The sequence below is a fragment of the Camelina sativa genome, chromosome 19, assembly GCF_030686135.1.
Source record: "Camelina sativa cultivar CO46 ecotype springtype chromosome 19, ASM3068613v1".
Lineage (NCBI taxonomy): Eukaryota > Viridiplantae > Streptophyta > Magnoliopsida > Brassicales > Brassicaceae > Camelina > Camelina sativa.
The window spans coordinates 17,125,618-17,147,287 of NC_141898.1; the positions used below are offsets into that span (position 1 = coordinate 17,125,618).

The window sequence follows — 21,670 nt, forward strand, 5'->3', positions numbered from 1 at the left end:
ATTTATGTTTTGCATCAATATTTATAATATTTTAAACTTTTAAAAGGTTTCGAAATATAAAATTTGAACCTTTTAAAAATTTTCAATATTTATAATATTTTAAACTTTTAAAATTTAAAACTTATAATATTTAAAAACTTTTTAAAAGCTAAGAACTTTTAAAAGTTTCAATATTTATAATATTTAAACTTTTCTAATTTTTAAATATTATAATATTTTTTGAAACTGTTTAAAGTTTTAATTTGATCAAATAAAAAACCAGATCAAACCAAATAAAACTTTTAAACTTGGACGCCTGATAAATCAAGCTTTCATGATCATTCGTTGTTGGAAGCATATTAATCTTATTTATACTGGTTATGAACCATTGTCTAAAAAATTTCTAGCCGATGTGGGATATTGTGCTTAGTTTTTTTATTTCCACAAATTCAAAATTTTCCTTTTTCTAAAAAATTCTGTAAATTTAAAAAATGTTAATGAATGACATGTCAAATCATGATAGGTTGTTTAAAATAATTCTTAATATAGAAAATTCTGGAAATTGTATAAAATGTTAATAAATGATATGTCAAATTTCTATTGGTTGTTTAAAATCCTATGTGGACGGTCTAGAAATTCTGTAAATTTAAAAAATGTTAATGAATGACATGTCAAATCATGATAGGTTGTTTAAAATAATTCTTAATATAGAAAATTCTGGAAATCGTATAAAATGTTAATAAATGTTAATAAGTGATATGTCAAATTTCTATTGGTTGTTTAAAATCCCATGTGGACGGCCTTAGGAGCTTATAATTCCTACTTTTTATTAGTATAGATTTTATTGTCTATCTAAAGATTTAGGCTCAGAATGGTATTACATCTAATGGCGTTTTCTTATTCCATTACGCAAAAGTTTGTCAATCAAGAAAACCTGCATAGCAACATTAAACCACCTAAAAACGCAGTATTTGTCATTTCATTTAAAACAATACAAATAAAAATTCTTTATGTAAATAAGTGGGTATATGTTACTTATTTGCATAATGAAGTTTTATTATTTTACAAAAATCAAAACATATTAGCAATTGTACGGTACAAAAGCTTCCGGGTGCAAAAGAAAACTGCATTGTGTTCCTAGATTCGATGGATGGTAGTATGCTTATGTTTGATTTAAGAACAAGGACCAGTAAAGCATTTAATTAGTGAATTTACAGGCTACATGGGCGCGTTCGTTGCAAATGATGAATCTTTGATGTCTCGTGGAGCTGTGCCCTTGCCAAACCCACCAAAAAGCATCTATGATGTACTAAGTAAACCCGTGACGTGTTAGACCATGTCCAACTGTGGTTGTTAAAGGATTTTAAAGAGATGCTTAAGCTTAAAAATAAATCAAAATATATTATAAATGTTGGCATCAATACTAAGAGGGGTATTCAACTTATATTTTAAAAGATTTGGTAGGATTTTAATATTTTAGGTTTTTAAAAGATTTAGGAGATTTTTAGGTGATTTGATTGTGTTTTAGATTTTTTTTTATTTTTTTTTTTAGAAAATGAAATGTGATTTTATGAGATTCTATAAGATTTTATAGTAATTTACAACAAATGGAAAAAAATTCTATAGCAAAATATTTATTAATTAATCGCTTATTTGTGAAGTTGTAAGAGATGCCGATGAGACACCACCACATAGGAAGAAGCTAAGTGAAGAAGATGAGCAAAAACCAAAAGGAAGAAATGTCGTGTAGAAGGGGAGAGAGAGAGAAGCAAACGATCAAGAACCAAAAGAGAGAGAAGCAAACGTGAATGTTAGGAAAAAAAAAGAAACAAAGATATTAGAAGAAGTAAAATAATCTGATTTTTCTCATTGAATGAATCAAGTCACTGTACAAACATATATATAGTGATTACTATACAACAATGGAGTTAACGTCTAACAAAGAAGCTCTGTTAAGTTCTGTTAACGTCTCTGTGACGTGTCTGTTAACTCCAACACATCGAGACTGCTGAAATCGATGTATACATTCGAGACTGCTGAAATCGCTAAACTGGTTGTCTAATGCCATTTATCTGTATATACTAGTACTACAATGAGAGAGGATCGCATACAAACAAGATAAAAAGAAACTCTTTTCTCTTACAGGATCAAAGATTCACTGGGAAGAATCTGTTGGAGTAATAGGTTGAGTTCGTTTCCTCTGGTCTTAACACCAATGGCTAGAGCAGTCTTGAGTTTAACCAACTCACCTAATCTGAGAGAGGCTCGTTTGTTGTCTCTAATATAGAGAACAAGAACACCCCTCGAAGCAGCTAAGTTGGGTATATGCTTCCTTAGTATCATCATAGTGTTCTTTCCCATAAGCACCACAGAGTCTCCACGAAGACCCTTTCTGATGTTCTGGAGCTGAGTTGATCCGACGTTGTCGGCCGCAACGACCAAGATCTGGGTGTACTCATCGATCAGCTGACACAACTTGGTGTCGTACGCGATCTTCTTCTCCGCCTTGGTTGCTTTCACCATTTTCGCTCAAAAACGATAAAAATTTCGAGACACAAACTCAGTTTAACTCTGTGTACAGAGGGAGTTTGACGTCTTGAGTTATCTTTTACGACTGTTTTCTTTTTAATGAAATCCTTGAAAATTCTAGCTCAAAGGTATGATTATGAGAAGAGTAATTTTCAACTATAAAACAAAAAAAAGTCTCATAGAATCATTTAAAGTAGCATTTTAAAAAAAATTATGATATTTTGAATAACAAGAGATTTAAAGTTGGTTTTATAAACTATTGATTTAATAACAAGAGATTCTGATTTATTTTAAAAGATTTTATAAAAATCTTTAATTGAATAACAAAGGATTTGAAGAATACTTTAAAATCCTTTAAAATATAGGTTGAATACCTCCCTCTAAGTACTTTTAGGATTGTTAAGGATTGCATATGTGTTAGTGTATGATTGGTTGCTCAAGTTAACAAAACAAAAATAAAAAAATAAAAAAAATGTGTGTGTGTTTTCTTCCTCTCTCTTTCTTTTCTTTCGAGCCGATCCCAAAATCACTAAGATTTTCTTCTGAAGTCTCGATCAATTGAATTAAGAGAATAGTGAGTCAGGAATGAGTTTCTAATCCGTCGTTATCACCATATCACCATCAAGCGACGTCGGTGACCATTGGTTCCTCAAACTCAAGCACCAAATCAGGAAATTATAGAAAACTCAAGCACCATTGATATCCTTTGATGAAAAATATAGTAGAAATGATAATGTTTTTTTGTGTCATAATAAAATAAACTAAATTTCTATGTATAGAGTTTAAAAAATAATGAATTTTGGTATAGAAATTATTTTTATATAAAAAAAATTTATTACATATAATTGATTTTAAAATAATAAGATAAGAATTTTTTTTTCAAAATCTCACTCTTCGAATAAAAATATAACACATGTTTCCTTGTCACAAATTTTCTACTTTTCTGGCAAAAAAAAAAAACTTTATCCTTTGCATTTGCTGTGTGGTAAAATGCATATTCAAATGTTGAATTAACTCAATAAGTTTTAATACACGTAGATTTTTCCTGTTTTTCAACATCCTCATTGCAATCATTCAACAGTTTAATTATTCTTTCATCACGTATGATGGTCTTGGTCTTTCTATTGCTTTACTCTACTTTTCTCTTTCTAGATAATCTAATATAATAAAGTAGACTTACACCCTTCTAAGAAGCTCTATCTATCTGACACATGGTACTTCTGAATCTTCTATTTTATTTTTTAATGTTTTATCTCATGTTTAAGCCAATTGGTAATGAGTTGTAAATGGTTAATAGACCACATAATTTTTACGACTTCTCAAAAAAAAACCAACGAAATCTCTGAGTTACTAAGTAAGCTACGTTGTCATTGATCTCTTCCTCTTATTTTCTTCTTTTTTTTCAAAAAACGAGAATATATCTTTATTGAAACTTCAAATGCTTAGTTCGTCCACAGCTTTGGCCAACAGTTATAATGAGCACAGTTTTTTTAAAGAAATGCTTCACGAAGGCTGAAGAGATGAAAGATAGCAAGAGAGTCCCAGCTAAAAACCACCGACAAGGTCTATCTGGTATGAACTTCTTCTCTTTACTCTTTGTTTTTTAATGGAGACTTTATTAATTTGTTTAGATAGCTTTGACGGACAGCGTATGCGGGAGAGAGAAAAACACACATTTGCTTTCCACAACACGCACAAAACTCATCACGAAGAGAAAAAGGTATCCTTTCTAACAAAAATATACTTATACTCAAATTAATAAAATAGCAAAATTAGATTCACTAATTATGAAACAGATAATCAACTAAACGGAGAACCAAACCAAAAGGATAAGAAACGATGTCAAGCAATGCAAGACCAAGGTAAATGAAGATCATCAAAGGCAGGGAATAAAATACAACCTAAAAGTATCCTTAACATGGGGGACACCAAAGTATCCCTATACTCGATATATTTGCATTTTCACACTTCACTTTTTATAATATGTACATATACCAATGTATTGTTTTCCTTGTGGGGACACACACCTACTAGATATACAACTAAATGGAGGATACAGAACTACCTAACCATATGACATTATTTCAGTACTCCAAAGCGCGAAAGAGATGAGAATGCAGAGAAACCCAGCCTCACCTAAACTGTTTCCCCAAAGTTTTATTATATGATTTCCCCTACTCTAAATTAATTAAAAATAGATGTATCTCTAATATGTAGACAAGTCATTAACATGCAAACCACATCAGAGGTGTTTTCCAACATATTTTAGTGGATGTTGAGAGGTCAGTATCTCCATACGTAGCGGCTGCCACCGTAAACTGGGTTAACAAAGATCTTTTTTTTTCCCCAATTTTATTCAATTTACAAAAGATAAATTTGTCAACCAAGCTGGAAGAATAATATACAATATTCATAAAACCAACAATACACGACCTGTAATAAACAATAGATTGTCACTTCAATTTTTAATTTTTAAAAAACCCTCAGTTGTCAATTTAAATTTGAAATAAAAAACCACAAAAAATACAAACACACTGAATATACACAGGATCGCAAGTAAACAACTAAATTAAAACAGACACAATTAAATGCCCAGTAATTACAAACTACTATACGACCACAAGCAAACTGAATATACACAAAATCTTTATTTACACAAATATAATATTCTACAAAAAATAAAAAAAAAATACAGAGATCCCTAAATAAAAACCACAAAGATCCCCAAATAAAAAAAGGAGAATTGCATTCTGTAACCCAAAAAAAAATTATAATTAATTGAGTAACTATACTAACTATGAAAAGATGATATAGTGCATATTTGATATAATAATTAGAACATTAACCCTCTATTATTATCTTTCACCACCACCTCTTGCCATCATCTCTTGCTATTACCGCCGGCCACCAGTGCCGGCAACACCGCCGGCCACACCGCTGGCCATCACCGCCGGCCACACCTCCGACCACCACTGCCGGCTACCTTCAGACCACTACCGCTAGCCACCTTCTGGCCATCAACTCCGACCACCTTCGGTGGCCACCACCGGCGGCCACCACCTCCGGCCACCTTCCTCCACCACATTTGGCCAGCCTCCACCACTACTTCCACCAAAGTATCAACACCTCAATTGGTAATTTTTATTACCCCTTGTGTCATTCACTTAATTTTTCAAATTAGTATGCTATATCCTTAAATATATTTTTAATTTTGGCTACTGCACTAATTCACCCTAAAAAAAACACAAACAAACGGACAGAACACCATATAAATAAATATCCACACAAAAAAAAAAAAAAAAATAAAAATAAGCACACCTATCACAAATAATCAATATCACAGCAAAAAGAGGGAAACAAAGGTAATTTAAAAAAAAAAACAATATTTCAATTAGCTTCCACTGAAGTATTCTCCCTTATAATAAAAAATATTTCAAACACTAACACTAAAATAAAAGGAAAAAGAAACATACACTTTTAATTAAATAAAAAAATGTTTACGGATTTTACATAATTTAAAAAATATGTGTAAGTATCTTATTTTGGAAAAAATAAAACCAAAGTACAATTGATGGAAAATTAAAAATAAATAACTATATTTTAATATATATGGTGCTACTATATTAATATAATCCACGCAATGCGTGGGACTTTACCTAGTATAAGATAAGATTAGAAAATTGTATTCGTTCTAACATCCTTAAATGTCTTGGCTAAGAGCATAAACAAAAGACTTATTCTATATCTCCATCTTCTTTGAATCTACACTCTTCAAAGTAATGAATCTAACCATAGCAGACTGGTCGCTGCTTCCAAAAGACATATTGGAACTAATTTCTGGTCGTTTCGAGACATGTTTTGAGATTATCCACATCCGATCTGTATGCAGCTCGTGGTGGTCTGCTCTGCCTCAACAAAGTTATCTCAGCCGCTTAGGGAAAAAAGTCTTCTTCCCATTTTCAATGACAACCCTCGGTTTGACGGGGATGAACACTGCAAACTAAACAAGTGTTGAGTTAAAAGAGTAAGAATTAGTTGCTTGTAAAGGAAACAACACACAAAAATTTGACCACCGAGTTCACGGATAACCGCTACGTCTCAGGGGAGGACTCTTGCTCCCAAACTCCACTATATGAAAGAGGTTACACATACCACTAACTTGTGATGTTTTTCTTGATTTATAGATTTTGGCACAAGAAGAACAAGAATCAAAAGATACAACAACAATAAGAAAAAAGCTTGCTTGAGAAGCCCTTCTTTCTCTCTCACTTTTCTAGAACACTCTTGATGTTTGTCTCTCACCCACCTCCACTAACTTTTGATCGATGTACTATATAAGAGTGTGCATCTGGAACTACGGATGTCAATTAGGGCCAAAGCCCGCGGGCTGGCCCGACCCGGTCCTGAAAAATACCGGGTTCGGATTTAAATATATATGTCTAGAAAAAATCGGGCCTTTCGAACTAAGTCCGTTTGGGCGATAGAATTTCTCGGGTTTAGCCCGACTGGGCTCGGACAAGGCCGAAAAGCCCTTTAACAAATATATTTGTACTTTTTTGTTAAAATTTTTATTTGATTGCAATATTTGATTATATATTTATTGTAAATAAAGTTTAAAACTCTAATCCTAGTTTTCATATTTACTTAATTATCTTGCTTAATACTTTAAAATTTTTTATCTATGATATTTTATATGAATTATATATAATTTTATTTGGTTAAAGTATAAAATTTTATTTAGTTTTAAACTTTTTCTTTTAAATTAAGTTGGTTGTAGTGAATATAGATGAATTATTAAAATTTTGATTGATTTGTTTTACCGCGCATCTTTAAACACTGCTTTTTAAGACTTATAAATTTAAATTATTGATCTGTAAGATAAGCCCGAAAAAGCTTGGGCTCGGACTTTGAAATATAGGTTCGAAAATATTTTGGGCCGGACTAGGCTGGACTCAAACATATATGGGCTTTACGGGTCTCGGGCCGGGCCGGGTCAGCTGGATTGACACCCCTATCTGGGCCTAACCCATCTTGGTCTCCTTTGCTATTTTCGTCTGGCCCAATAACGCCTAATGTTGTGTGTTTGTCAAACCCAATTAACAACAAGATTCCAGTTTTCCTCTTGAGAGTTGAGACCCCTGTTGGTGATGATTATTTGTTGGCAAGTATGAGCGAGCAAATATCCGGTAAACAAAGGTTGTTGTCGCCGTTAGAAACTACTCATAGGTATACATACGGAGTAACTCTCGACACTCTTAGTTCCCAAGTCATCTCCTTGGGTCATTACTACAAGGTTGTTTTTTTTTTTTTTTTGTAACTTTTACCTTGCTTTTACAACTTTGTTTCTTTTGCCAATTTGATTATAAATTTTTTTTTTTATATAGGTAGAATTCTATGCTATAACAATGAGACGCTATAGAACACGACGTGAGAGTTATTGCAAGAGAGTTGCATTTCTTCGAATGGATAGTGAAGACAGTAGAGATTTCGCAGTTGTAGAAAGAAGTGGACTCTACTCCATGGTCGGTTTAAAGCATATAGAGATATAGTTTCATTCAAAGGCAAGTTTTATGTTGTTGATATGAGTGGACTGGGACATGTCTTTGTTATCGAATCCTCATTCAAAAATACGGAGATCAGTTCAGTCACACAGTCTCATGAGACTTTTGATGAGAGATTGGTTGTCTCAGAAGACGAGTTGTTCCTAGTACAATGGTTTACGTCAGGAAGGTATGGTGCATACATGGTTCAGATTGTTTAGGCTCGAAGAGGAACACCAAAGGAGATGGGTTTGGGTTGATGACTTAGAGGATCAAGTCGTGTTTCTTGGAAATGACTGGAATCTCTGCTATTCCTCAAAGACGCTTCCGGGAATGAAAGGGAACTGCATTGTGTTTATTGACCCAAAAAACATCTCTGAGAGAATCCTATTCTTTGACTTAGGAGCCAGAGGCTTGGGTGCATTCGGCGAAAATCAAGAACCCGCGCGGTCATGTGGAATTTTGACGAAGCAAAATCCTATAGTTGGCACCTATCATATATTAAGTGAATTTGAATCAGTTCCTTAATCATGTCTTCAGGTTTATGTATCTTTGGTTTGGATGATTGTATTGGCTAGGATACTTCGTTGGAAAGTTTTAATTCAACTTTACTGCCCATTTATAGAATTCTTGATTAAAAAAACGCATCACATGTCATTTACTAAACTCAATTCATTCAACGACGATAGAAATTACTTCAAGTTCTAAGTTAAGTCATTTTGCTCCTCTGAACACCCTTACAATTTCTCTGATACGCTGCTAACATGTCATTTTACCAAACTCGGTTCATTTATCACGTACGACATGTCATGATTAAGATGGTTTTGAACGGCTTATACAGAGCTGTGCCTAAGGTAATTTTAAGGCTTCTGATATGCTCAAATTGTAATACCATAATGATACTAACAGCCTTGCAGTTGTAATACTTTAGGGGTCGAATCCACAGAGACTCTAGATTATACAACACACTTATTAATTTTTTAATTATGCTAAATCAAAATATTAAATTAAAAACAATGCAGAAACAGAATTAAAAAATGTTGTAAATTCAAAGGATCAAAGATCTAGGCATAGGGAATTTCTCAGGAAATTACAGATTATTAAATCAATAAATTAATAGGATTCAAGCAATTTAAATCATATCTAAAACTCTAAACTCTTTTGTAAAATAAATCAGTTGTCAATGCAAATATTATCTAAATTTAAAAACAGAAAATCCAAATCTCTTTGTAAAATTCAAGGTTAAAAATCAGCTTTAAAAACAAATTTAGATTGTTCACAAAATTATTAAATCAAATCTCTTTGCAGGAAATAATTTTGCTCATCAAAAGGTTTTATCAGAAAAATCAATTATACTCTCATATCAATTTATTTTCCTAGGTTATTAATTCTAGGTGATCAATCAGGAATTAATATGAAGAACAACCAAAGATGAAGATCACACAAGATAATAAATCCTAAAAATAACAGATCTAATAAACCATAAAAATCCTGTAAAAAACCCTAAACCTAACAAGCAAACTACTCAGACATATTCAATGAAGAACAAATCATAATTCTGAATAATATGCAATAGAAATTAAAAGAGTAAATAAGGAGTTTATGAATCTTCTCTCTACAGATGAAATCAGATCCGTCTCTCCAACCGCTCTCAAAAATCTCTCAAGGTTGCAGAAAAATAATACTTTCTAGAAAATAACTCAGGTCTTAACAATGACCATAAAAATCCTAATTATACTCTAAAACACGTCTTGGGCCTTAATTTCAAATAAGGGAAACTTGGGCAAATTTTGTAAATCTTCTAAAGCTTGTGGAGAAAACTTCCGATTGGCTTGTGGCAGCTGCATCGATCGATGCAGAGGTAGCATCGGTTGATGCATACTCTTGAACTCGTCTCTCACCTTCGTTGATCAGCCTTAATGCTTTGATTATGCTCCAAATCATCCTTTTTAGCTCCTTTGTGTTCCATCCGTGCCAATGAGTACCTAAACCTATAAAGACTCAAAAACAACCTAGAAATCAAATCAAAACACTCAAAAAGACACTTATACCATGGTTAAAAACCACAAAAACCATGATATATCAACTCCCCTAGACTTAGCCTTTGCTTGCCCTCAAGCAAAACAGAAACTTAGACCTGTGAAAGAGGTTTGAAAACATGGAATTCACTCAACTCCAGGTAACTGTTTTTTGCACTCTTCATCGCCTTGATCTTCAGAACTTACTTCATATACTTTGTCAATTGAGAAGCATCAACATTCCTTACTCAAATCCCACAATCCTTAGGAATCTCTAGTCTCACCATTGTCATCTCATTACATAAATTAAAGCAAATACAGGTGAGTTCTTACCTTGGTGTATCGATCAGTGGCACATGGATTCTCTTCACGTCAAGACATTCTTCATACATCTCCTTTCCTCTCCCTTTTCTCACTTCCAAGGGATTGATTTTTTTTTTCTCTTTTTTTTCCTTTTTAATCAAAGGTGTAAGCGAATACCGGGGTCATCGGTAATTTACCTACCCCTCGCTTCCAAGCTTTGTGTGATCATTTGACTCAAGAGTAAAATAATGGGGTCAAAGGTAATTTACCTACCCCTCTAAACTGATCAAAATCATCTCATCTTTTATTCTCCTCTCTTCTTTTATTTTCTGATCTTTTTTTTTAAAAGTACCGAAGGGAAGAGAGAGGGGAGACATACTTTGAAAAATTGCACTGTATTGTATGGCCCAAAGAAGAAGTCTAGTCCACTGGTTTCAAACCCCAAAGTAAGAGATTAAATCCGGTTAAAATCCTCATAAAAATTGAGACAACGTTAGTTTAACCAGATATCCTTTGGATAAGGGCTTTCAGGATTGTTGATACAGCTCATAGTCTTTTTCTAAACTTCAGTTATGAGATCAAGCATAATCAAGATTCATAAGAGTGTTAGCCAAAGAACAGAAACCATTAGTTAGAGATCCTAATTTTAAAAAGAAAAATTTGAGAAATTTGACTCAAAAATATGGTTTTGACAGACACAACTCACACTCAAGAAAGAAAACGTAGTTAGTATTAATCTCCCCCAGACTTAAACAACACTGTCTCCAGTGTTATCAAGCCTAAGGTTGATCAAGAAAGAAAAATCAAATTGAAAAAGTAGTGAAATAATTATGTTGTAACACATTGGTACTAATGAAATTCTATGGTTTAGAAATATGGTTTTTTAACATTAGATTCAAAAAAAAATAATGAACCAAATACGTGTTACCAATCTGTTAACCTCAGTGTCGACCGATGCAAATATTGCATCGATTCGATGCAAAGCCATATCATTCGAGAATCCGACGTTGAATCCTATAGTCGCATGTTAGTTGAGTTTCTCTCATGGATGTCAGCTCTGTTAAGAATCACTCAAACACAACATTAAATGCAACATGATAGATAATGGTTCATAATGCAATACAAGTTCAATCTGAAACAAATGACAAACTGACTCAAGGAAAAATAAAAATGACTCAAAGTGAAAGAGAAAAAAGGATAAAAGAAACCGTAAACAGAAGTAGGTTCAATCCTCAGCATCAGCATCACCATCAGCAAGATCAGCATCGCTACTGCTCGCTCCACCAAGGGGAGGAGAACGTGACATGTGCCTAGTGGGACGGACGCAGCCACACCGAGACAATCTAGAAATCGCATTCCAGATGGCACGCATGGTGGAAGTCTGGTACTCCTGGTAGGCTTCCTGACTCATAGTAGCAGAAGGCTGTGGTGGCTCAGGGAAATCTAACGTTTTAGTGCCAGAGGAGGAACCGAACTCAAAACCCCCAGCAGGGTGATCATCAGCAAAACCGGCAGCAGGTGGCTCAGCATGTGTGGTAGCGCTCTGGCGACGGGAAGGTGATGGTATAACAAAATCAGCGGGACCAGGAAGAAAACGCAACTACTCTGCATCCTCTCCAATAGTAGTGAGGTCTGGTCGTGGCAATCTGATCAGATGAGTACCAGTAGAATCACAAAAACGCCATAGCATCTCCCTCTTCATCCAAGTGGAGTTCCACAAATGGTCCTCATCAATAACACACCTCTTCGTAAAAATGGAGACAGAGTCAGTAGCAATACGCAGTCGCTGAAAAATAGGAATAAGCACACTCCCAACATACTCTTTCTTCCCACACCCAAAAGCCTTGACCTTCAGAGAGATCAAGTGGAAAACAAACACTGCACCATAATTAACCCTCTTAGGGTCAACCCAGCTATCATCCTCAGCAATCAAATCATAAATCCCATATGCCATTATTTCCAACTCACTCACTCTCATCTTCCCAGGCTCCATCTTACATAAAATAGTGTTGGCTATGGCCCTAAAATGTACCTGATCATTGGATGCCTCACATCAGTCATAGTGGAACTTCGGGAATCATAGTCGCCAGTACCGAAATAGGACCAGAGATGCGAAACATCTACAAATTCTCCTGGAAGTGAAATTCCCTCTAGCTCACTGCTAAAACCGTAAATATCACAAAGATCAGGTAAAGAAATCTCATACCGAACTCCTCTAATGAAGAAACACAGCCTTCCTTCACTAGCTTTCGGGACCTGCTCGTTCTGGAAAAGAAGGCGGACGGAAGCCATGAATTGTCGGACCAGCTCCGGAAAACAGTCATAGTGGTGAGTGCACATGATCCCTTCCCTAATCCAATCTTCTCCAGAAGTCTCAGTACCTCATCATGAATCCCCGTCCTCTGCATCGTAGCAGGATCAACGAACCGAGTTGGCTTGATCTCAACCTTCAGCCAAGCATTGTAAAACAGAATCTCATACTCTCCCCAAGTATCATGTAGCGGTCGGTTGATGTAATCAAGCTTCTTAACTTCTTCAGTTGGACTCCCAGCCCAAACATGCTGTGGTGGAATCCGGTGTCCTCTTCTTGGCCATGGATCATGACATGTGGCTTGAAGAGGTGCATTAGGAGCTGGAAGTGGTCGGATTGGCCTTAGTGGAACCGGAGGAGGAGTCGCCGGCGGTGGAGAGTCACGAAGGTGCAGCTGAGTAGCGGCGGAAGTGGAGCGAAGAGGTCTCTTTGATCATTGGCGGGTCGCCATTGCTCTGAATCGGAAAACTGAGTATGGAATCGAGTAGAGGAGACAAAATCGAGTGGAATGGACCATGGAATCGATGGATTTGGGCAAGAAACGAGGGAGATATGGTCGATTGAAGTTATGTTGTCTCGGTTCGAGTTTTGACTGAAAGAGGCGGAGAAGACGAAGTCGGGAGACTTTAGTCGCGATTTTAGGTTAACCTGCATCGATCGATACAAGTGTTGGGTTGATGCAACTGGGCTTAATCCGGCCCACCATCATTCGATTCTTTCCAAACCCACCAGCCCGTTCAATCTTGGATCCATTAACAGCATAGAGCGATGCATCGACCAATGCACCAGCTGTGTCGGTCGATGCAACTCACTTCTGTTTTTTTTAACGATTTTTGCATCACTTAATTTCAAAACTAAAAATTAATATGTTAGTAAATCCTAAAAATAAAAATAAAAATAAAAATAATTAAATCCTACCAGTAGGTTGCCTCCCACTCATCGCTTGTTTTAAGTCATTAGCTTGACTTGGCAGCGGATTAGGCAGAAGGTGCATCATCAAAACGCACAATGTGTCCGTCTGGTATCCTGGCATTAGCCCAACAATGTTTCACCCTCTTTCCATTGACAGTAAACTTTTCTCCCTTGGAGTTCAACAGCACAATAGCTCCATAAGGGCGGACTTCTTGGATAGTGAATGGTCCGGACCAGCGAGAACGAAGCTTACCTGGAAACAGCTTCAAGCGAGAATTGTACAGAAGTACCTGATCATTGGGCTCACAATTTATAGAGATGATCTTCTTATCATGATAAGCCTTGGTTCTCTCCTTGTATAGCTTAGAGTTCTCAAATGCATGATGTCTAAACTCATCCAACTCATTTAGCTGAACCAACCTTCTCTCTGAAGCTGTCTTGGCATCAAAATTCAGCAATTTAACAGTCCAGGCTGCTTTATGCTCTAACTCCACTGGAAGATGACATGCTTTCCCATAAAGCAGATGAAAAGGTGTAGTGCCAAGTGGTGTCTTAAATGCAGTCCGATATGCCCAAAGTGCATCATCTAACTTGGCTGCCCAATCCTTTCTTTTAACACCCATTGTCTTCTCAAGGATTTCTTTGATTTGGCGGTTAGAAACCTCAACTTGACCACTAGTCTGGGGATGATAGGGGGTGGCTACTCTATGTTGAACTCCATACTTCTTCAACAACTTATCAAACACTTTATTAATAAAGTGCTTACCTCCATCACTGATAACAATCCGAGACACTCCAAACCTAGGGAAGATAATGGTCTTAAAAAACTTAAGAACCACAACAGAATCATTCTTGGGACTAGCAATAGCTTCCACCCACTTGGAGACATAGTCAACAGCTACAAGGATGTACTTGTTCTTGTAAGAGGAAGGGAATGGTCCCATAAAATCAATGCCCCAACAATCAAACACTTCAACTTCAAGAATGAAGTTTTGTGGCATCTCATGCCGTTTACTGATTTGACCCGTCCGCTGACAGGCATCGCATCTTGAGACAAACTTATGAGCGTCTTTGAACATTGTTGGCCACCAAAAGCCTGCTTGGAGAACTTTGGAAACTGTCTTGAATGTAGCAAAATGTCTGGCATAGTCAGATCCATGACAATGAAACAAAACATCAGGTACCTCAGTTTCTGCTAAATATCTTCTGTAAACTCCATCACTGCAATGCTTATACAAGTAAGGTTCATCCCAATAGTATCTCCTAAGATCTCTCAAGAACTTCTTCTTAGCATACCCTGTAAACTTGTCTGGTTCCACCTTAGCAGCAAGGTAATTCACGATATCAGCATACCATGGTTGATCAGAAGTAGTTACAGTAGCCACATCAACGTCAAACTCATAACCCGATGATTCCAAATACGTGCGTCGATCAATGGATGGTACTGCGTCGGTCGATGCATTCGCCAAGTCTTGTTTGTATCGAGATGCAGCATCGATCGATGCACCATATGTGTCGGTAGATGGATTGCCACGAGTCTGCAAAACTTCCCGAGACAATGTAGCTTGAGAACCAATATCAACAAAGTAGACATTCTCCTCTGGCAGTGAATCATGAATTGGAACATCATCTTCTATCTTAATCCTTGATAAATGATAGCTACTCCATTCTCTATCCCTTTCTTGTCCTTAACCTCAATGTCAAATTCTTGAAAAAGAAGAATCCATCTTAGTAACCTTGGCTTGGCATCCTTTTTCTGCATCAAGTATTTGAGTGCAGCATGATCTGTATGAACTATTACCTTTGATCCAACCAAGTAAGAACGAAACTTCTCAAAAGCAAACACTACTGCTAGCAGCTCCTTCTTTGTTGTTGCATAATTTCTTTGGGCATCATCAAGTGTTCTACTAGCATAGTAAAGAAGATGAAGTTTCTTATCCTTCCTCTATCATAGCACTGCTCCCACTGCAAAATCGCTGGCATCACACATTACCTCAAAAGGCAAATCGCAATCTGGTGGTTGAACAATTGGAGCACTCACAAGATCTTGCTTAATCCGTTCAAAAGCTAAACGGCATTCATCAGTAAACTCAAACTTGACATCCTTGCATAATAGAGCTGAAAGTGGTCTAGCTATCTTACTGAAATCCTTGATGAAGCGTCTGTAGAACCCTGCATGTCCAAGAAAACTTCTTACCAACTTCACATTATCTGGTGGTTGAAGACCCGTCATCACTTCTATCTTAGCACGGTCAACTTCAATACCAGCTTCTGAAACCCTATGACCAAGCACTATACCATCTTTAACCATAAAATGACACTTCTCCCAATTAAGAACTAAGTGCTTCTCTTCACATCTAGCTAGCACTTTGCAGAGATTATCCAAACAGCTCTTGAATGAAGACCCATATAGAGAAAAATCATCCATGAAAACCTCCATGTAATCTTCAATCATTTCGGTGAAAATGGACATCATACATCTCTGAAATATCGCAGGAGCATTACAGAGACCAAAAGGCATTATGCGGTATGCAAAAGTACCATATGGACAAGTGAAAGTCGTCTTCTCCTGGTCATCGGGATGAATCGAAATCTGGAAAAACTCGGAGTAACCATCCAAAAAGCAGTAGTATGGATGGTTAGCTAATCTCTCAAGCATCTGACCAATGAAGGACAGCGGGAAGTGATCTTTCCTTGTTGCGGCATTCAGCTTTCTGTAATCAATGCACATCCGGTGTCCGGTAATTGTCCGTGTCGGAATCGGCTCATTCTTTTCATTCTTCACCACTGTAACTCCACCCTTCTTAGGAACAACATGAACTGGACTAACCCATTTGCTATCAAAAATTGGGTAGATAATCCCGACATTCAGCAATTTCATGATCTCCTTTTTGACAACATCTTGCAAATTCGGATTTAGCCTCCTCTGATGCTCAATAGTTGTCTTAGCTCCTTCCTCAAGATGAATTCTATGCATGCACAAGTCCGGAGAAATCCCTGCAATATCATCAAGAGAATAGCCAAGAGCTTTGCGAAACTTTCGCAGCTTGCTTAGCAATAAAGTGAGCTCTGCATTGTTTAAGGAAGCATTAACAATAACAGGATAAGAAGAATTTTCACCTAGAAATACATACCTTAACCATGCAGGAAGTGGCTTGAGATCTAGCTTTAGAGCTTTCTCAAGGCTCCAATCTGATAATTTCTCAGCTTGTGAAGAAGTACCAACCAATTCCTCTTGTGCAACCAACTTCTTCACTTGCTTATTAGCATCTAGTAGCTTGACATACCCAGCAGCAATGTCATCTAAATGCTCAGCTTCTTCAGTAGAAGAAACCAATGCTCTCTCAAGAGGATCTTCAAGATGCAGCTCCTTGAAAATCTCTTCAGCAAGATTAGACAATGTATCCACATAAAAAGTTTGACCATCTATTGTTGGCCTCTTAACCAGCTTATCCATGTCAAAACGCATCTGCAAATCTCCAACATTAAGACCAATCTGTCCTTTCTTGACATCAATAATAGCTCTGGCAGTAGCGAAGAATGATCTTCCCAAGATTAAAGGATCCTTAGGCTCTTCTTCATACTTCAAGACCAAAAAATCAGTAGGTATCAAACAATTACCAATCTTAATTGGAACATGTTCAAGAATATCTTCAGGAATGCGAACTGATCGGTCAGCAAGGATAAGAGTAATCTTGGTAGGTTGGAAATCTGTCATCCCAAGGCTGAGTGCTACTGATCTAGGCATTAAATTGACACTGGAACCAAGATCACACAAAGATCTAGCAAACCTTTCACTGAAGATTGTACAATCAAGAACAAAACTACCTGGATCAGGTAGCTTTTTTGGGATCTTGTTTTGAATGATAGCACTGACTTGGGCTGAAATCATCATCACTCCCTGCTCAGCATTCAAATCCTTGGTTACCATCCTCTTGACATATCTCCTAAGCATTGGAGAAGTTCTAACTGCATCAATCAATGGTAACTCAATAACAAGCTTATCCATCATAGCCTTACACTTAGCATCATCCAACTCTTGTTTAGACTTCCTTGGGTTCTTGGGAAAATGAACTTTTGGCTTGTACACTCTCTCCGCAACTGGAATCGGAGCTTTCGTAACTTATGTCTCGGTCTGGACATTGCATCGGTCGATGATGTCTTGCAAAGTCAATTCTTCTACGATCATTGAGGGTTGCGTCGGTCAATGCTTTGCAGCTGCATCGGTCGACGCAGGTTCCAGATCGTCAAACTCATCATCCTCATCGTTCAGTTCCTGCAATTCTTGGGCTCTCTGTTTCTTCTCAGCTTCAGACTGTAATTGCTTACCACTCCTTAAGGACACAACATTGCAAGAGTGCTTAGGCTTGGATTCAGTTCTTCCTGGTAAGAACCCTTCTTGCCTTTTCACAGCCCCAGCAGTTTGTGCAACTTGACTCTCCAGCTTCTTAACTTGAACATTCAATGAATCAAATTTTCCAGTAAGCTCAGTATAGACATTGTCAATCTTCCCACTGAATGTTACCATCAACTGTTCTTGCACCTGAAGGATCTGCTCAAGCATTGCCTCCATCCTACTTTCAGTTGGCTTAGGAGGAGGAGATTGGTAAGAAGAGTTGCCATAGGTCCTGCTGTAACCACTGCTTTGATGCTGCTTCTGATAGTCTTGCTTAGGAATGTAGCCTGTAGAATTAGACTGATAGTTATTGTGCTGGTTGTTTCCACTAAAAGACTTGTTGCCTTGCTGATTTCCAAACTTTTGGCCTTGATTTCCATACACAAAGTTGACATCTTCTTCTACATTCTGTGACTCTGGCTCAAAAATCTCAACATCTTCAGCAAAATGGACTGACATCTTTCCAACAAGAAGGTTATGAACTTGATGTTCATATATTTTACCCTGTTTTCCCTTAATATATTCACATCTTTTGCATCATTTGCTATCCTTTTTGACCATTATTGCATAGTTTTAGGATTGTTCTTGCATTAGAGTGTAGTTGCATTGCATTTGCATCTTTTCTTGCATAAACAGGTGATTTTGGAGCCTAAGGAGCATGGAAGCAATGCTGAGGAGAAGTGAAGCAATCATGAGGAGAAAGCAAAGGAGTTAAGGCTGGAGAACCAAGGTCCGGAGTCCAACTCGACTGCCCACTCGACCAGGCACTCGACCGTGTGCTGAGAGTGACTCGACCGAGTGGAAGGAGCACAAGAAAACCAAACTCGACCGGTCACTCGACCGAGCATCGGGTCGAGTTGGCCGAGCCGCCTGGCTGTTTTGTCTTTTAGCATTTTTAGGGCTTCCACTACTTTTTCTATTTAAAGGCCTTGTACCCTGCAGCCACCACGAGTCCAGCTTTTTAGATAGTCAAAAACCTAGTTTTTACCCTTTTGGGAATTATTCCTTTTGCACTTTTATTTTTAGATCTTGTACCTCCTTGAAGGAGAAAAACATAAGATTCTTGGATTTTGTTGGTTCCATAACTTTCAAGATATTAAGAATTCGTGTTTGATTCCTTCTTGAATATTGTAGATATTTCCTTTATCTTTCTATTGATGCAAGTTTTGGTAGTTTCTGGGTTTATTACTTTGTTGTTCATCATGTGTTCTTGTGAGTAGTTGCTTAGGATCTTGAGGATGGGTTAGGCTGGGTTGTGTTTGAGGTTTGTTTGATTTGGTCAAGCTTGATTGTTGTAGGTCTCTTCTAGGCTAGATGTTCTTAATGTTGGTCCTATAACCGAGAGGGTAGGATCTGATCTCAAGCATCTTAGCATCACACCAATGTCTAAGGAGCATAGATAAGGCTAGATCTAGAGACTATCATTAGGCTTGCTAAGAGATTAGAAGTCTTGTTTGATTTTTGACATATTGCTTAATGCTTGCTTGTATAGGTTCTTTACTTTGTGAGAACAAGTCTAGAAATATATGAGTTTGATTGTTTTTTGCCATGAGAGTGGATTAAACATGTTCTTAGAAATTATTGTCTAGAGATTAGCTCAAGTTGTTTGAGATTTGTTGGCCAAGTTAGATGACCTCAATCATTAGTCCAGCCCATGAATCCCTCCTCAAGACCTTCCTTGTTTATTGATTTCCTAGCTTAAATCCAGTTGTTTGATCGTTGTTTGATTCGCTTTTGTATTGCTCTGTTTTTCTTGCATTGCTCTGTTTTCCGGATTTGTCCAGCTCGACCCTGCACTCGATCTACACTCGATCGAGTGCTTGCTCGAGTTCATCCCCAGAATTCTTGTTTATGCTTTGTAGTTGTCCTGTCTTGTTTCCTGTTTCATTTTAGTTGCATTTCTGCTGCATTCACTTAGTGTCCTGTTCATTACTTGTCTTGCATTAGTTCATTACTTGCATTATCATAGTTCTATTTCTGTTCTTGGTTCATCATAGCTTTGATTAGTATGTTCTCTTTACATTTAGCATCTATCTTAGTAGTTTTTACTTTCTGCATTTTACATTCTGCAATAGGATTGTTAGTGACAAACATCCTTTACATTTGGCTTGACTTAGACATTTATGCACATCCTGATTGCTTGCAAACTCTCAGATTGGATTGACACCTCTTATACTACAATTGCATAAGGGGAATTGAAACACCTTGCTTTCACCATTGTTCATCATCATATCATTCATTCACATTCCATCACACACACAAGAAAGATATAAGTTTCAGAACTGTATCCAACTTGGCATTCACTGTAGCAAACTGATTTGAATCATACCCTTCATGTGCTCTTTTCCGCTCTAAGTCTGCATTTTTGGTACTCTTGCTTGATGCTAGCCTTTCAATCAACTGTTCAGCTTCATCTGGATACCTTGTCTTGAATTCCCATCACTAGCAGCATCCAAAGCCATCTGATACCTAATCAATACCGCTGAAGAAGATACTAATCAGTTGCACCTCTGAGAACCCATGATGCGGACAGTCTCTCTGATATGCTTTGAACCTCACCCAAGCAGCTTTGTAAGATTCAGCAGGTCATTGTCGAAAGGTGGAGAGCTTAATCCTCAGCTCATCAGACATCGCATCATCATAGAAGTAGTTCAAAAATGCCACCTTGATGTCATTCCAAGTCTTCAGAGATCCAGGTTTGAGTTGCCTTAGCCAATGACAGGCTTCCCCAGCAAGAGAGTAGGGGAAGAGCTTGCAATAGAGATAGTCCTCTGTAACTCCATTAGCTTTTATGCTTGTGACTATATCCTCAAAATGCTCAATATGGTCTAGAGGCTTCTCATGGGGCAAATTTTGGAATGATCTTTGGCCGACAAGAGTGAGGTAGGCAGGCTTCAACTCAAAATCATTCCTGGGGAATGGAAGAGGGACAATTGCGGAGCGGTTCTCATAGAATAAGTCTGGTCTGTTGAAGTCCGCAAGAGTCTTGACAAGCTCTCCATTGTTGTCCCGTCTAGCCTGAAGGTTCTGGTGGTTGTAACCTTCCAAATCCGCACCATTCGCACCAGCTCTGGCATTACGTCGATCGACGCCAATGTTGCGTCGGTCGATGCCGTCTTGGTTGCATCGATCGATGCCGTCATTGCGTTGCTCGACGCCACGTGCATCTGCCTCAACCACGACGAGTTCTTCCTGAATAACTCGTCCTTCAGCATCAAGTTTCTGGCCTTGCTCGTTGTACACATGACCCTCTTGATCCCTCAAAACTCCAGCCTCATCAGGTCTCAATATGAGTATTTTGACCATCTTCACAGACTTGGCTGCTTTTGTGTTTTCATGCTCTAGTTGTCCTAACTCTTGGTTTGTAAGCTTAACAACTGGACCAGTAGGATTTTTTCCTGGTGCTAGGCTTAGGCATGTACCTGAAACACACAAGATAAAAGAAACAAAAGCGTATGAGTAAAATTAAAAAATAAAAAATTTAGACAAAATCAAAGACTTTAATCTAATGGTGAATCAAAAGAGTCCCTGACAACGGCGCCAAAATTTGATATGCTCAAATTGTAATACCCTAATGGTACTAACAGCCTTGCAGTTGTAATACTTTAGGGGTCGAATCCACAGAGACTCTAGATTACACAACAGACTTATTAATTTTTTAATTATGCTAAATCAAAATATT

At 37.2% G+C, this 21,670-nt stretch overlaps 1 long non-coding RNA gene, 1 other non-coding gene and 2 pseudogenes across 3 annotated transcripts; 3 read left to right on the top strand and 1 right to left on the bottom strand.

Annotated features, from left to right (window-relative positions):
- Positions 1–2,118: 2,118 nt before the first annotated feature.
- LOC104768094 (large ribosomal subunit protein uL10 pseudogene) lies at positions 2,119–2,502 on the bottom strand (annotated as a pseudogene).
- Positions 2,503–3,434: 932 nt separating this feature from the next.
- On the top strand, positions 3,435–4,769 carry LOC109130933 (uncharacterized). Of its 2 annotated transcripts, none has more exons than XR_015590450.1 (3): positions 3,435–4,080; positions 4,144–4,228; positions 4,305–4,769. It is a non-coding gene; the product is annotated as an uncharacterized LOC109130933 (long non-coding RNA). The 2 variants fall into 2 exon arrangements; XR_002036699.2 differs by having other exon boundaries at positions 4,157–4,228.
- Positions 4,770–6,287: 1,518 nt separating this feature from the next.
- LOC109130888 (putative F-box protein At2g16290 pseudogene) lies at positions 6,288–8,576 on the top strand (annotated as a pseudogene).
- Positions 8,577–20,503: 11,927 nt separating this feature from the next.
- LOC147920703 (small nucleolar RNA R71) lies at positions 20,504–20,610 on the top strand. Its single transcript, XR_015591954.1, has one exon. It is a non-coding gene; the product is annotated as a small nucleolar RNA R71 (small nucleolar RNA).
- Positions 20,611–21,670: the final 1,060 nt, after the last annotated feature.